The sequence below is a fragment of the Lissotriton helveticus genome, chromosome 3_1 (assembly GCF_964261635.1).
Source record: "Lissotriton helveticus chromosome 3_1, aLisHel1.1, whole genome shotgun sequence".
In the NCBI taxonomy this organism is placed as follows: Eukaryota; Metazoa; Chordata; class Amphibia; order Caudata; family Salamandridae; genus Lissotriton; species Lissotriton helveticus.
The window spans coordinates 460,090,855-460,107,451 of NC_136061.1; the positions used below are offsets into that span (position 1 = coordinate 460,090,855).

At 48.3% G+C, this 16,597-nt stretch overlaps 1 protein-coding gene across 6 annotated transcripts in view; it reads left to right on the forward strand.

The window, feature by feature from the left end:
• PIKFYVE (phosphoinositide kinase, FYVE-type zinc finger containing) overlaps positions 1 to 16,597 on the forward strand; it is a 2,266,845-nt gene that overhangs the window by 478,234 nt on the left and 1,772,014 nt on the right. The window lies entirely within an intron of this gene.

Sequence of the window (16,597 nt, forward strand, 5' to 3'; positions counted from 1 at the left end):
TGGCACATGTACTATTGGGCCTCCGAGATCCACTGCTGGAACACCAGACCCGGGCGGACAAGAAAATCCTCTGGTTGTGTCTTGGGGCAGCCAAGGTCACCCTGGCGGCGGCTTGGAAGAGGGGGAGGCCCCGGCGATCTCTTTGTGGCATGCTAGACTGTGGAAATTGTTGAGCATGGAACGTATGGGCGATGTCTTTTTAGGCGATTTCAAAAACTTCACCTTTCGTTGGGGGCCTGTGGTCCACTTCCTCTCCAGGGGACTGCCATCAGCGGTATACCCACCTACGTTGCGGAGCCTACATCTCTTTCAGGTTTGAGTGCCGTGCGCATGGATGAGGTATGAATGTGGGATGCTGCGACCACCGGGAGGGGGTGGGGGAGTTCCTTGTTCAAGTTCCTTGTGACACTCTTAACCCAACTGCGGCGGGAGACACCAAGCTGTTCGTCCAGGGGGGCTTCCTCTGGAGGTTGTTCTCCATGATTTCTTGTGATGCAGTGGACCCACGCTTCTATGGCCGGGGGCATACCGGGCTTGAACTGCATTGCATGTGACTTTCTAGCCTAGAGCCCTGATGGGTCAGGTTATTTGGACTGCCCGTGCCTTTGGTGTTCTCCCGCCTAATTTGCTTAGCCCCCTGCGTGGGATGTTGGTTTGAGTTTGTCGCAAAAGCTTTCTGTGTTTTTTCTCAATAAAATATACCTTTGACAACAACAAAAAACTTGGAGGAATTAAATCTTTTTATCACAAGGGTGCTACCTAATTCAGGTTTGATAGTGGGGGGGCGACTTAAATTGCCACTTCGAACCTCTTTTAGGCTCACATGATACTGTTATCAGCGAGGAGGATCTACAGTGGGCTATACCCGACCCCCAAACGTACCCAGTAAAATCTTGGTCACCTCTGGTTCTGCAGATCAATACTATTGCCTTAACACACTCTTTGAGGGCCTGCAATGGCTGTACTCCATCGGATAGGCCCTGTAGGCCGACATTTGTTAGATCTGGTCAGACCTCCCAAATAGACTATATTATGGTGGAGTGCAGCTCTTGGCATCGGGTGAAGGACTTTGAGGTCAACCCACGGATGGACAGTGACCATAATGCTTTGTCACTAATCCTCGGTGTCCCAGACTCAGGCATATCCCCTTTTAGTGAGACTCAGACTGGCGACAGGTTAATCATGACCAATGACAGGAGTAGGATAAAATGGGGTGTAATGAAACAATCTCCGGAGAAATTGCTAGAGCTCTATGGAACGGTCATCCCGATACTGCAGGAAATAGGTATGCTTAGGGTTGACGGGGCCAACCCAACTTCTTTACATTCGGTTGCAACGCTCCATACTCAGCTTGTAGTTAATTTAGCTGATATTTTAAATCCTATTAGTCGCCCAAGGAAAATTAAAGATTCACCACATTCATGGTATAATGGCGAATGCCGCAAGGCCAAGAAAGCACTGCTGGGGGCTATTAAAGGGGAAGAAAAGATACTGATAAAAAGTAGACGGGCCCACTACAAAGAAGTCGTCTCTAGCGCAAAACAGTCTTGGGAAGAAAACAAATGGCTAAATATTAAATCTGCCCTATTGAGTAGCGATATGAAAGCATTTTGGCTAATAATAAGAACGGGATGTAAGGAAGGTACTCTCGCTAGAGAACCTAATTTGCCTGCCGAAGTGTGGACTGAGCACTTTTCAAGGTTGTATGCAATTGCCAGGAAAAGGTCCCTCAACTAGACTCCAGGGGTATGTTTTGCCCAGAACCTGCATGTGCAGAAGCCCATTTGGTCCCACCGAGTAGGCAGGCACATGTTGTTTGCGAAGAAATAACTTTGCAAGAGGTTACCTCAGCATTACAAAGATTACCTGCAGGAAAAGCCCCTGGGTTGGACAAACTCCCCGGGGATATGTTTCGGGATGAACCGTCAATTTGTGGCCCCTATTTTCTAGTATTATTCAATGCCATTATGAACGGCATGCCCATCCCTGAGACCTGGGCCAGGGCTGAGATTGTACCAATCTTTAAAAAGGGTTTTCCGTTATTGCCAGCAAACTATAGACCGATCAGTTTGATCGATGTCGCACAAAAACTTTTTGCTTGGGTAATACTGGATCGAATCCAGTGCTGGATGGAAGAAAATGATATTATCAGTCCATACCAGGCAGGATTCAGGAAAACCACTTCCACACTCGACCAAGTATTTAGATTTCAACTTATTACATGGAAGACAGTATCAATGGAGGGTGGCAGCCTCTATTTGATATTTGTGGACCTGAAAACTGCTTTTGATCTCGTCCCCAGACCCAAATTGTGGGGGGTTTAAGAGATATGGGGATCCCTGCCTATCTACTTGACATATTGATCAAACTGCATGATAACACCTATGCTAAAGTCAGATGTGGAAGGGGAGGAGAATTGACCAGCAGACTTTCAGTTGGCAGAGGTGTAAGGCAGGGCTGCGTGCTCGCACCGACCCGGTTTTGCCTCTTTGTCAATGCACTAATCCCGTTCCTGGCCGAGGTAGCAAACAACGATGCCCCAAAGTTAGCTAACACCAAGGTGGCAGCATTGATGTTTGCTGACGATACCCTCCTCCTATCAAAGACACCAATGGGCATTCAGAGGTTACTGGATAGTTTTGCCTTATTCTGTAATACCAGGGGTTTGGCGATCAACACCGCCAAAACTAAATTTATGATCGTCAACCCCCCCCCAGAAAACCCGCCCTAACCCATAATTGAATGGTATCTGTTTGGAAAGGGTGTCTGTATTTGAATACCTTGACGTCACCCTATCAGAAGACATGCAGTGGGTGCCCCAAATAGCCAAAGCTAAGCTTAAGCTTTCACAGATTGCCAGGAGTATAGCCAAACTAGCCAGGGAATCATCTTTTAAACCTATTGGTCCCGTGCTTGAAATGTACAGGGCTCAAGCTCGTGGTGCAACTTTGTATGGGGCAGAATTATGGGGGCATTCTTTGCCTTCTACTTTAGTTGCAGTTGAGAATAGATTCTTAAGACCAATAATGGGCCTCCCGGCGAGTACCCCTCTAATCCCTTTACGATTGGATTTGGGCATTTCCCCGATCGAGGATGAGATTGCCCTAAAACCTTTGATGTTTTGGCGTAGACTCTGGGCAACTCCCGAATTAGCATCATATCAGGCAGGCACAAAAGAGCTTTTATCTTACCCAGGCTTGTTGAAAAGGGTCCCTTGGTTTGCCCTTGTAAAGCACGAGTGCGAAAGGCTTGGTCAACCCTTTTTGTGGAGCACTCCAGGTGATACCTGTCCGTCAGTCCCTCGAGCCCTAGTGCCGAAGACTTTTCGTACTCTAAAGCTTGAAGCACTGCAAGCAAACCCCAAACTAGGCTCCCTCACAACACAGTTTCTTGCAGTGAAGGATCATTATGAGTTACAAATTTTCATGGATGATATCCTCCCCCAGGCTGCAAGAAAACTGTACGTACAGTTTAGACATAGTACTTTGCCTGTGCGTGCGGTCACTAATAAATGGGTCGGACAGAAAGAGGAGGGTTGCCCTGTATGCATTACACAAGAAGAAACAAAAATGCATGTTTTATTTTTCTGTCCTTGCTACCAAAAAGCAAGGTGTTACTGGCTTGTGCAGCTCTGTCAGAATTTGGGCTTTAAGCACTGTAGGGAAGCTCTTCAGGTTTTAAAATATGATACATCTAAACCTATTGTGTTTTCTGTTTCAAGATATTTAAACACAATGTGGCGTAGGAGGTGGGCTTTTATTCAGAAGGCTAAAAATTCATAAAATGGGTATTGGCAGCTCATTTACAAATGTGACTACCATGTGTACAGTCTCTTTTAGATACTGATTTTAGCATTATAATATTCTGTATATAGAATTGTAAATAGTATTAATTCTTTTATTTTGTCTTTTTAAACTATTTATTGCACTATTGCTGCTATTTTTCTAGTTGATTGCCGACTGTATCACATCAATTGATATACATTTTTCCCGCAGTGCCAATCTATTGCCTCCCTTTCCCCCCCCCCCTCCTTAGCTATTTGGTAAAACTATCGTACCTGCTTCAAAAACGGGAATTGTATTACTTATGGAGTGTTCCTTTTTTAATCTTGGTATACAGTACTTAGTAATGTATGTTATTCTGTGCCTGTGCTTACTTTTTATGGTCCTGGTGACCGAACTTTTTGAAACGAAACGAAAACCGTACATAAGAAAAATAAAATCCTACTCCAAATTCGAGAAATAGAGATAATGTAAAAAACGGCAGATAAGTAAGTTTAAGTATTAGTGAGAATAGTGCGTAGAAACACAAAGGGCCAACTGTGGTTATCTGGTCATGTTGAGACCAAGTCCCGGCTGACCACGAAGGAATGTGGGCAAGATACTACGACCAAGTTATGTCCGCTGATAAAAGTGCCTTATTTGATGAGTGTCGCAAGATCCTATGCCGAGTATGCGTTGTGCAGCAGTGGTTCTGAGGAAGCTGCGGAGTCCTCATCGAGGATGTAGTTGAGGAGGGGCTTACGATGTGCAGTCCTGCATCGCACAATGGTTGGTTGGTCCAAGGAAGCTGCAGGGCTGTGATGCGAATTTCTCGTTGTCGAGGATGCCGTTGATGAGGGGCTTCTGATGGAAAGACCTGCGGTGAGGATACTTTGCACAGCGGTGGTTCCATGGAGACTGCGGCTACAATGTGTGGTCTGGCATCAGGTGTGTAATTTTCATTGCATAGCCTTGATACTAGACCATTCGATCATATCATTTGACCAATTTAAGGTCTATAAAATATCCTATTAAATATATTAAAATGTACATATAGTGGGTATCACTGTCCCACCTCGTGCAATTGGCTATATGGTGCATCACTCGGCCTTTCAATAAGTGCTTTTATTGGAATACACAAGTATCTAATTACATCAAAGAAGTGCACTCCATTATCATGTTTTCTGTCACATTGAATTATTTGTCTCCTACGTTCATTCCATACAGAAAGCAGCCAGCTTTTTGTTGTTGGTTTTTTTTACCGAACATTAGCAAAGCCAGTAAGGTATGTTTAAAAGTTAACACATTAAAGCCGGAGTTTATGACTTTGCCAATGCTTGACAATTCAGAGGTCTGTGCCGCCATCTAGGGGATGGCAGTTAGCTTCCTAGCCAACAACCGCGTAAACTCGGCCTTCCTTTTAAGTATCCTGCTCTTAGAATTGAAAGGAGACACTGCCACCATGTTATGTATGTGCATAAACCACCAGAAGAAATGCTTCTGTGACCATTTTCAGTGTCAAGTGTGTGTGCAGACCCTCTCGAGTGAACGGGCGCAGTGGGCGTCGCCCTGGTACCAACCTGGGGGAGAAACAAAGGTTTTGAAGAAACACCGAGCAGCTAGCAATCAATAAAGTGTGCTTGCTGCTCGGTGACAATTGCAAAGAAACCTCAACCTGTGGGTTTCTTGGGGGGTGACAGATGGGGGGAGGGGAGGCTGGGCCCTGCGCATTCGTTGGCCGGGCGAGGAATCCCTCGACCTGCAAGCATAAGTTAGGGCAGTGAGGACACACTGGTGGGCGTGGATTGTGTGTCACTGCCAAGAATGGAAGTTTGTTTTGGGCGTTATTTAGATGTCCCAGGGAGGTGTTACCGCGTTCATGACTGCTGAGCTAGACTTACAACACGACAGAGACCTGTTAGATCTCCTACCGACAGCGGCAGTGAAAACAGTACTCTCCAAATGGAAAGACTCAGCTAGACGACTTTCAAGGGGTGGCTTAACTGGGTGACATACCTCAGAGGCGCTGACAGCACTGCCCTGCGGATCTCACCAATAGAGACCAGCCTCCAGGGAATGTGGGCTTCATTGGACGAGCTCCTGGACCCCTACGAACTCCCATGAACAGAGAAAAAGGGCCGAAAAGGCCTTAAGCCACACCCCCCCACAAGTCCAGAACATGACCACGAATGAAGTAACCTTCTAGTATACTACATCCTTTTCTCTCTCCTTTATTCTCTATCCTCTCCCCTTTCACTCATTCTTACTCTCCTAGCAGGTCAGTGGACAAGGGGGCAGCCAAATATATATATACCGTGTAACTCTATCCTCGGCAACCACAGCCAGTTTGGGCTGCCGCCCTGTAACGATAAAGCGATGTTGACTGTATGTATGTGTATGTATGTATGTATGTATGTCTAAAAAAAAAATCATTAATAAAAATACTTTGAAATAAATCTTAGATCACAATAAATGACACTGTTCGAGTTAAAAAAAAAAAAAAAATTAAAAATGATTTCCATTAATCTAAATGGCTGCAGCATGCCATTTGGGACAATGTAGGAGTGGGTGTGACCACAGTGAACTCTGCCCCTTTACTTCCATCCAGCGACTCCTGATGATTATTTTGAGATAGGTGGGCTGGTGCCTGGGGGAGGGGGCCAGGAGCTGTGTTTGGGTTTGAGTTACAGGGTTCATGTTTGTGTGTGCCAGAGCAGTCCGTCCCCAGTCGCCACAGGCTTCGGGGAGAATAACTGAATACATAAGTATCACTGATAACTGAGGGACGACGTGGTTTGCCTGCTTTCCTGCCAAGTGGTTCTCCTTCTGCTTTACCCCCACTCCTCGCGGCCCCCGCTGCACGGGAGCCGCTCGAGGCTACGACCACCGGGTGACTCCCTGACAGCGAGAGGAGCCGCCTGAAGACGCTTTTGCCCCTGCGGGACTGCGAGGACCAGCGGGCGCCATGCCTGCAGACTCGCCGCAGCTGGTCCTCTTCCCGCCCCCCTCCCGTTATATCCAGACAGCGGCTGACGCGCACGCAGGACGCGCGCGGGGCAAAGCGCGGAGCGAAGCCCGGGCAAAGGGCGGGCCGTTTGAGGCCGTTCGAGGACCTGAGAGACCGGGACCGGGCCATTCCCCCTGGTCGGATCCGTTCTATCGCCCCACTTGCCTGCTACAGATTTTAACCACCAGACACAGGGATGTGCTCCAGGGAAACGAGGAGCAAATCCGCTCAGGTTGTGGTTGGAGCCACTAAAGGTCCCATCGACAACTATTTTGTCAAAGCTGGTTCACTCCTGATAGATGAAATCACTGTTCTCGAAAGGCGCATTTCCCAAGAAATCGAGTGGGTAAGAAAATCATCATTGGGCCCATTGGCTCTGGCTAAGACTCATGAGGAAGGCCAGAACCCAACAACATCGACCAGGAGGGTCCAGAGACAAATCAGTTAGTTACCATCCCAGACCTCACCATAGAGGACTCCAATGATTTTGAGGATATGAGCCTTATGACTCTACCAACAGCCCAAGTACCATCTGCCCCACTCCCAAACCCTAGCAAGGACATGGCCACACCTAGCACTAGTGAGAACCCCTCTGATCTCTCGAGGGGGGAAAGGGAGGGAGCCGTCCAAAAAAGGAAGAAAGGGGGACAAACCAGAGGAGGTAGCAAGGTTAAAACATCTAAACCCGACCCTGCTAAGAGTTTTGCCAGCTCTGGTGGGAATACCCTGGGCCTATCATCTAAGAATGCTATGGAGTCACAACCAATAGCTACTCTACCGGCAGACACACCCTTTCATTCCAACATCTCTATAGTATCTTCCAACGAGGATATTACACTTGCAGATATAGGCACGCTGTTAAGATCACTCCTAAGCCCACTAGAAGCTCGGCTGATAAAGATCGAAGCCAGGCTGGTGAATATCGAAAAATCCACAATTCAGCTGGCAGACAGCCTCAAAACAGAAATCAAGGGAGCCAAAGGTGGCTCAGTTCAAAAGCCCAATAGGAGTACAGACCCCCACAACTCTAGTGAAGAAAACTGGGTCATCCACTCCTCTAAATACACAACACAAACCTAGTCAAAACAATACTCCGCAATCACTCGTTATTCCAAATAAAACTCCACCACCCATACAAACTCAGATGCCGAAACCAACACCACCAAACATATCCACAAAGCCCATAGAAAGCCCTAACCCTCCGGATAAAACAAAGTGCGATACAAGACCTCCAGATAATATGCAAAATAAATCTCGCAATATCAAAACTGTGAACCTACCACCCGAGGTGTCCCCCTATACAGTGATCCTGGTGGGCGCACTTGAATTATCTCCCACTGCCATAGAGTCGACTGCCTCACTAAAGAACAAAGTCATTAACTGGTTGTCTTTATATAGACCTCTTCCGCAAGGCACAACCAGCGATGTTCTTATGGTGAGACGTGTCGCCTGGGTGGGAAATCGGAGAAAGACAACTAGAGGCGACTGCATTGTGGTCAGTTTCAGGGAACCGAGGACAGCCTCGTACATCTGTAGCTGGCCCCCTGATGACCAAGGGAACCTCATTCAGGCTCTCCCTCTCTCATTCTTCTACCCATCAAGCATGTATATAACAGAAGATCCAAGATGGGGGTATCATCATGAGTTATTGGGAGATTGGGAGAGTAATAATGTAGCCAGGAGGGAGCCTCATTATCAGAGGAGTACGCTGCTTGAATACTTACCAACCTATGGAGATGATGAAGGGTGGTAGTATAGCACTAAGAGGAGGGGTGGTTGGGGTGGAAGACCGAGATGAGTTCCAGGGCCACACAGAATGCACCACCCTGCCTACCTCTCAACTTCCAATAGATATAGCAGCCTCGAAATGGTTGACTGACTATCCTACTCTAATGCTAGGACAAAGGACTGTCCCCACCTAACAGACCACATAGAGAATAGTTCCATCCCCTGGGAACAAATCCAATCCCCAATAGAACTAACAATTGTTGCCAAAGAGAATACCCTGGCCCAAGACCTTGGAAACCCTACAGCAGAGCTAGAGGGTAATGTTAGTAATATAGTGGCTAGAATGGGAGAACTGTCACAAAACATAATTGCAAGCCCAAATCCTGCCATCACGGAGTACAACCTCTCCAGTACTGAGTTACCATCTTTAAGACCTGCCGCATTTAACATGATTTCATGGAACATAGCTGGCCTTGGTAACAAAACGGAATGCCCGGAGTGGCTGCCGTTCGTTAGCTCAAAAATTATCTGCCTCTTCCAAGAAACCTGGGCAAGAGAGGAGTACTCATGCCCGGGGTTTGCAGTGTTTTCAAAAAAAGCTAAATGGGCGGGAAGGGGACGTCTGTCAGGAGGGCTGATAACCATGAATGCATCCCACTTGGGCTGCAAGGCTAGGTGCTCAGCTGTCGACTCCGAGGATATATTACCTGTCCTGTTAGAATGGCCTAACCTCGCAAAGCTGATGGTTATAAATGTTTATTCGAGACCGGTTGCCATATCGTGTGTATCGAATACCATTGATGAGCTTTCGGCCTTTTTGAGTGAAATCCCAAGGGACCTCCCCCACGTGGTCGCAGGGGATTTCAACTCACATTTCGAGCCACTGCCTGGCCTGCTTGATGGACTCTCTCAAGAGGAGGACTCAAGATGGCTGATACCAGCTACGGTGGCACCCCCACCAAGAGCCTGGACTCCCCTTGCTCTCCAGATAACTGCACTGACCCTCAACCACGGCATAAGAGCATGTAATGGGCGCACAAAATCAGATAACCCAAGTAACCACACTTTTAATAAACTAGGGAGCGAATCCAGACTTGATTACATCCTAGTCCAATTGTCATGTTGGTCACGTATTATCGACTTTAGGGTATTGGATAGAGAGGACAGTGACCATAACGCCTTCGAACTCGAATATGCCATGCCAGGCATCGAGGACACGGGACTGGATAAAGAGAATGTAACCACAGGATTACTCCTGGAGAATAACAGGAGGAGAGTGAGGTGGGCAAAATTGGCCTCAAGTGACGTTAAGCTTCCTATGCTTTATGCTAGAATCACCCCAGTGCTTGAAAAGGCATTTACTCATGCAAAAGAATTAGATAAGGAGGAAAATAGAGAACAATTGTGGCAAATCCACGAAGAACTAATAAACACCCTGGAGTTAGACCTATTTCTTAAAGGAGCAGGCAAAACCAAGGAGACATACAAAAAGTCCTGGTATAATGCCACATGCCGGGATTCAAAGCGAGAGCTCCTACTCGCAATTAAAGCGCGGGGATGTCGGGAGTTGATACAAGCCAAAAGACTGGCCCACAAGACATTGTTGGCAAACGCTAAGGCCGAATGGTATCATAAATATTGGGAGGACCTCTCTGGTGCATTAGCCATTAAAGATTCCCGCAAATTCTGGCGGCTGGTTAATCATGGATCAGAAGATCTCCCCCCAGCAATTGAACCCAACATAGCCCCTGGCATATGGCAGGAGCATTACCAATCCCTATATGCAATGGCGGATGCGTCCCAGAGCACCCCCCATTTCACCATTCTGAGTGACCAGGAGGGCGATCCCTTCACAGAAAAAGAAGTCCGTGTTGCAATTGCGGGGTTGGCAGGAGGGAAAGCTCCAGGGCTGGAAGGGGTCCCAGGAGATCTTTTTAAGCAGGAACCAGGGATATGGGCCCCGTACCTCCTGTTGATATTCAACGCGGTTCTTAAGGGCATGGAGGTCCCCGATACTTGGCTGGGCGCAGAGGTGGTCCCAATATTTAAAAAGGGATCCCCTCTGCTCCCAGCCAACTATCGTCCGATAAGCCTTATCGATGTTTCACAGAAACTCTTCGGTAGGCTAATATTGGATCGGCTGCAGAATTGGTTGGAGGAGACGGACACTCTCAGTCCATACCAGGCAGGATTTAGGAGGGGGTCTCCACAATCGACCAAGTCCTTAGACTGAACCTCATGTACTGGAGGACTGCACTTATCGAGGGCGGCACGTTATACACGGTTTTTGTGGACTTGCGTGCCGCCTTCGATTTAGTGCCAAGATCAAAACTGTGAGAGGTAATGGCCGAGCTAGGCGTCCCAAAAGACATTCTTGCAATTCTGATAAAATTACACCATAACAACTTTGCAAGGGTCAGGTGTAGGAGAAGTGGTAAACTAACCGAAAGATTCCCCGTTTGCAGAGGGGTGAGGCAGGGCTGTGTGCTCGCACCGACCCTGTTCTGCCTCTTTGTGAACGGTGTAATCGCACACCTGACCGGGATCGCCAATACCGATGCCCCAAAACTGACTGGCAGCAGGGTGCCCGCAATTATGTTTGCGGACGACACCCTGCTGCTGTCCAAAACCCCCATGGGCATACAGAGGGTGCTTGATGGCTTTCTAGAGTTCTGCACAGAAAGGGGTCTTGAAATCAACCCACATAAAACAAAATTCATGATCTTAAATCCTAAGTCCCCGAAACGCCCAAATCCCATGCTCGGCACAGTACGACTGGAAAGGGTTCTTAAAATAGAGTATCTGGGGATTACCCTAAACCAAAACCTCACGTGGGGGGCTCATCAGACCAAAGCGAATATGAAGCTGGCCCAGAAGGTGGGTGGCATTATGAGAATCGCGACTATGTCAACCTATCGCCCCCTGACCCCTGCCATTCAAATATACAAAGCCCAGGCGCGGGCGGGAGTAACTTATGGGGGAGAGTTATGGGGCTACACCTCATCCTCCAATTTGCAAACTACAGAAAACAATTTTTTAAGGCAGTTGACCGCTCTTCCGCCAAGCACCCCACTCCTACCACTAAGATTGGACCTGGGCCTGAGACCCATCACGGAGTGTTAGACCTGGCACCTTGGCGTGAGTTTCCCTTCCACTTTTTGCTGATGTGCCTCAGATGTTTTTGCTGGTGTCCGCCGCTCAGGGCACTGCGCCACGGCCAACCCGTGCCGCAGTGCAAGTGCTCCCTATGAAAAGTATCACTGTGATTGGTATACCTGATTGGTTCATTGGATTTATTGTCAGTCCCCAGTAGAGTGCACCAGGAGTGCCAGGGCTTGTAAATGCCAATACTGCTAGTGGGCCTGCAGCGCTGGTTGCGCCACCCACAGAAGCAGCCTTTTAAAATGTGTCTAGGGTCTGCCACTGCAGAACCTGCGTGCAGTCTGGTACTGTCATGCTGGCTGGGCAAGTGCACACACTTGCCAGCCCCTAAACCTTCCCTTAACTTCATATTAGTCACCCCCATGGTAGGCCCAAGGGCAGGGTGCATTGTAAGTGTAAGGTAGGACATGCTCTGATGTGTGTGGCATGTCCTAATAGTGAATTACTGCCAAATTCGTTTTTCACTATTGTAAGGCTACCTGTTCTCTTTAGGCCAGATGGGCTGCTGGAATTATTACACTCCACAATCCCAGCAGGCTCAGGGAACATGGTAGAAAATAATGTTTAATATGCCTGAACTCAGAATAATAAAATACTTCTTTTAGTAAAGTTTATTTTAATATCCTGTGTTTGCAAATGCTACTTTTAGAAAGTTAGCAATTGCTTGCCTAACCATTTCAGCCCGCCTCTGCTTGGATGTGTATCTGACTGTCTGGGTTGTGTGAGTGACAGGGCTGGGGGATGACAGGTGGTGAATGCAAGGATTACACCTTAGTGGGAGGTAGGAGTGCCCCTGGACTCTTCATTAGGCTGTGCTCTGCCACCACAATGCTGGCTCCGCCCCCTGGGGAGCGACTGATGACTCAGCCGGCACCTGGCCCAGGAAGGGCGAAGCACTGTCATCAAGGTACTCCTGGCTGCCCCTGTCCCCACAATGCTGGTTCCGCCCCCCTGTGGAGCGTCTGATGTGCCTGCCCTCACACTGAAAGCAACAGCCAGAGTACACCCAACAAGTGCTCAGAGACTGAAAGGAATTATGCTGAGGCCCCCCTGGCCTGAAAAGACAAAGAAAATGGTGTATAAAAGTAGGAGCCCTGCTCCTTGTAAATTAGATCCTGTTTGCGCCAAAGAAGAAGCTCTGCCTGAAGAGGAGGACCCTGGAAGCTGCATGGAGAAGTACTGACTCTGACCCCAAGAGACTGGCCTGTGGTGGGTGCCTTGCTGCTGAAGGAGAGCAGGAAAGAAAGACTGAAAGACTTTGCTTTTATTCAACTTGTGCCAAACTTTTACCAAGATCTCCAAGGGCTTGCTATGGAACTTGCCCCCTGAACTGCGCCTCAGGAACAGTGGGCGCTACCCCCCCTGAAGGAAGCTGCAACTGGCGTGGGCTGTTTGTCCCTGCAGCGCCGAGTGAAGGAGAGCTGAGAGCATCGTGCTCCTACGCCGCGCTCTCTACCAATTTGTGCCTCTGTGTCCCCTGAGCACCGTGACTGTGGCCTGATCGTGTCGCAGCTGCAAAGTGAAGACCAGCCCCTCGCTGGTAAGAACGCCGTGACTGCCCCCGTTCTGAGCCGTAGCTCACATCGTGAAGGAGGACCTGTCCGGTCCGCGCATCGCCGCCTACTGATTTCTGCCTCGCAGGCTGCCCAGCAAAGACGGACTCTGTCTGCAAATTGTGCCCTCCGTGACCCGTGCGCTGAGACCCGCTCCCCGCAGCTGTGAAGTGAAGTGCTGCGGGGCCGCGCCTGGCTGGTACGTCTGGTTCTTCGAATCGTACCCCCCTCAGCCCCGCCTGCAGCCGCTCCCCCTCCAGGGTCGAAGCGTACGCTGCGGGTACGTCTGTTTGCCCCACAACGCACCATCCTTGAAGAGCCTGCGCCTACGTCTGATGAGCCGTAGCTCGCATTGCCCCCAAGAAGCATCGCGACGTGATCAAAACTGACCCCCGCTGCTGGGCCCTTCGAATCCCCCAAGAAGGTACTGTAACTCTGTGTGTTAAGTGCGCGGCGCTCAGGACCCGAAGTCCGTGAGGCGCGCACTCCCTCGAGGCCCCTCCGCTGTGTGGCCGTAACTGCGAGAAGTCCCCATCCTGACTCCCAGCTTCGGTACGACTCGCACAGCTCCAGCGCCCGGTACGCCTCGCCCCCCTTCATCAGCGCCGTACGCTTCTTACGCGGGATGCGTGAGGTTTAGCGGGGCCGCGCTGGATTCACCAAACGAGTCGCTCTGAGGCTCTGGGAAGCGTACCAAAGGGAGCGAAAGGGGTCCACACGCAGCACACGGTGCCTGGACCATTGCAAGCCTAAAGTTACGCTGGGGAAGGTCATCTCACACCCAGTGACAGTGGTCCAGGAATAAGAACTATTTTTGAAACGCTGAACAAAGAACTGTGGCAACCTAACTACAAGTAACTGGAACCAGTTTTTTGTATAAAGACCGTATTTACAAGCCTGCTTTGAAAATATATATAAAGAAGATATTTTTACAGAAATACAGTCTAGTGTCATTGTGTGGTGGGTTGATGATTGTTGTGTGTGATGCTGCAAATGTTTAACCCTATGTACTCCAGAGTTTAGCCTAGACTGCTTGCGCCACACTACCTAGAGGGTGAGCAGGGGTTATTTCTGAGAGTAATCCTTTGCCCTGACTTAGAGGAGAGGGTCCCTGCTTGTCGCCAGTGCTGCACTGCGCCAACCAGAGACCCCCAATTCTAACACGGAGGAACTAGGGCTCAAACCCTTATCATTCTGGCGTCGCATTTGGAGTAGCCAAGACCTCACCTCCTATCGAGCTGAGCTTAAGGAATATTTATCTCTACCTAATGCAACCATGGTCCCTTGGTTAAAATACATCAAGAGAACATGCGAGACCATTGGAATACCAGAACTGTGGTCCGACCCAGAACGAACAAGCACCAGGATCCCAAGGAAAGTACTCTCTAGAGTATATTATGACAAAATGCTTTCCAGAGTCCTGGACAGTGCACGAGAGAGTTCCCTGACACATCGTTTTATTACAATCAAAGATTTTTACAATTTTGAAAGTGTCCTGGACAAATGTCTCCTGCTTTAACAAGAAAACTATTCCTGCAATGGAGGTATGGGATATTACTTCTAATGTCTTTCACCTCAGCATGGTCTGGCCGGCCCCCAAACGAGAAGTGCCCTGCTTGTGCTCACATCAAGGAGAACGAAGTACATGTTATCTTTTTCTGTCGAGCCTACCGAAAAAGCAGGCATTTCTGGCTCGTCCCCCTGCTTAGAAACTTGGGTTTCAGAACATTTCTCCCCGCATTTAGAGTCCTAAAAACAGATTTATCCCCACCAACTGTGTTCGTCCTAGCCAAATTTTTAACAGCAATGTGGCATGCTCGAATTCGCTATTTAAAGGCGGCAGGAGACTCTTGAAAATTCTTTCTCCTTGATATATTGTTATTCACATTTTAACATCTTTTAAATTTATGTACTTAATACAAATGAATTATTGATGAGTTGAATTTTTTTTTAAAAAATGATGTGCTATTGTATATCTTTTATGATCTTTCCGATCGAAATAAAGATTTGAAATTTGAATTTGAATACATAAGTCACGAAAGGTCAGGTGAGTCAAAACTGTGAAGATTGTTTGTGTTAGAATGCACATATCTCCAAATATCGCAAGCATGTCTTGTCCCGCGTATAGCTCTATGTAGTTCCATGTTTAGGGCATGTCTTCTGTCTATTTTGGCTCCGTTATATGTAGTGCTTACGGTTTATACACATGTTGACGCGTGTTAGACAGAATCTGGCGTTGCTTAGGTGCCCTACTCCCAGGCGCGCAACACCCATTGGACTCACCGGGCTTCAGCCCCCCTCGTCGTGTGTGTCAGCCCGGGATGAGACAGATCCCGGGCACACACAGATACGCACCCGAACGTTTCACAGGTCTTTAAAAGACCATTTGAATGTTAATTAGGCCTTGAAGTTGTTTCACCCCCTTGTTGGAGGCCCTGCAGCTCCACTCTGCCTACTGATTAAAGGTTCAGCCTCCCGAAATTTTTTCTTAGCGCCCCCCCCCCCCCGAAATTTGGCTCTAGTTGCGCCTCTGCCTACTCCCAAATGTCACTGCTACCCCCCTTTCTTTCAGGTATTCCTTCCCATAATCTCATTTCAGACGGCCCTGTACATCACTTGTATAGCTCCCTTGCTCATGAATGCATCCAGTAACGCAACTGGTGTCCCACAAAAACCAGGAACACTGCCCGTCGACCAGGAAGTCACGCAGCCCTTCGTGTATATACCCTCATTTTGATAAGAGTGCGTTGGGGCAGCAGGAGCTTCTCGTGTGCGTCCATAAAAGTGATTTTCCACCCACCATATAAACAAGGTCTCGCGACGATGCAGTTTCCCTGGCACATCCATCCTGCCATATGGACATGCTCGTAAATCAGGAGGGGCCAAAAGGGGCCGGAGAGTCCTAAGGCACCTCAGTTCTTTGTAGCAAGATGCCCTTTCACCACTGCCTTGCCCCATTCGATGAAATGCGGCGCGCCTGTAGGTGCCTAACATTAAACAGCCAGTACCATTGAGCTGGGTAACAATAAACATCTGTTATTAAGATACCCTTGGGTGAACGCGCACTGTACACATACACTGTATGTTATTTGTTATGCTATGTTATTGTTGGCTTTTCAGTCAGCGACTGAGTCCTTCGACCTCTCAGAAGTGTGTTGTACGACAAAGTTCATTTAGAGTTCAGAATAACAGCTCCTGCTTAGTTCAAGTGAAATTAACTCGATAGTCCGAAATGTCCTCAAGAGGCACCTTACAAAACGAGGCAAGAAGACATCGATGTGCGAGCATCGCGGCCCCTTTTGTTTTAAGCATTTTCCTGAAGTTGGCAAAGGCGGAGATTCGTATAGAATAATTTTCAATGCGTTAACTGTCCTTGGCGGTGGCCA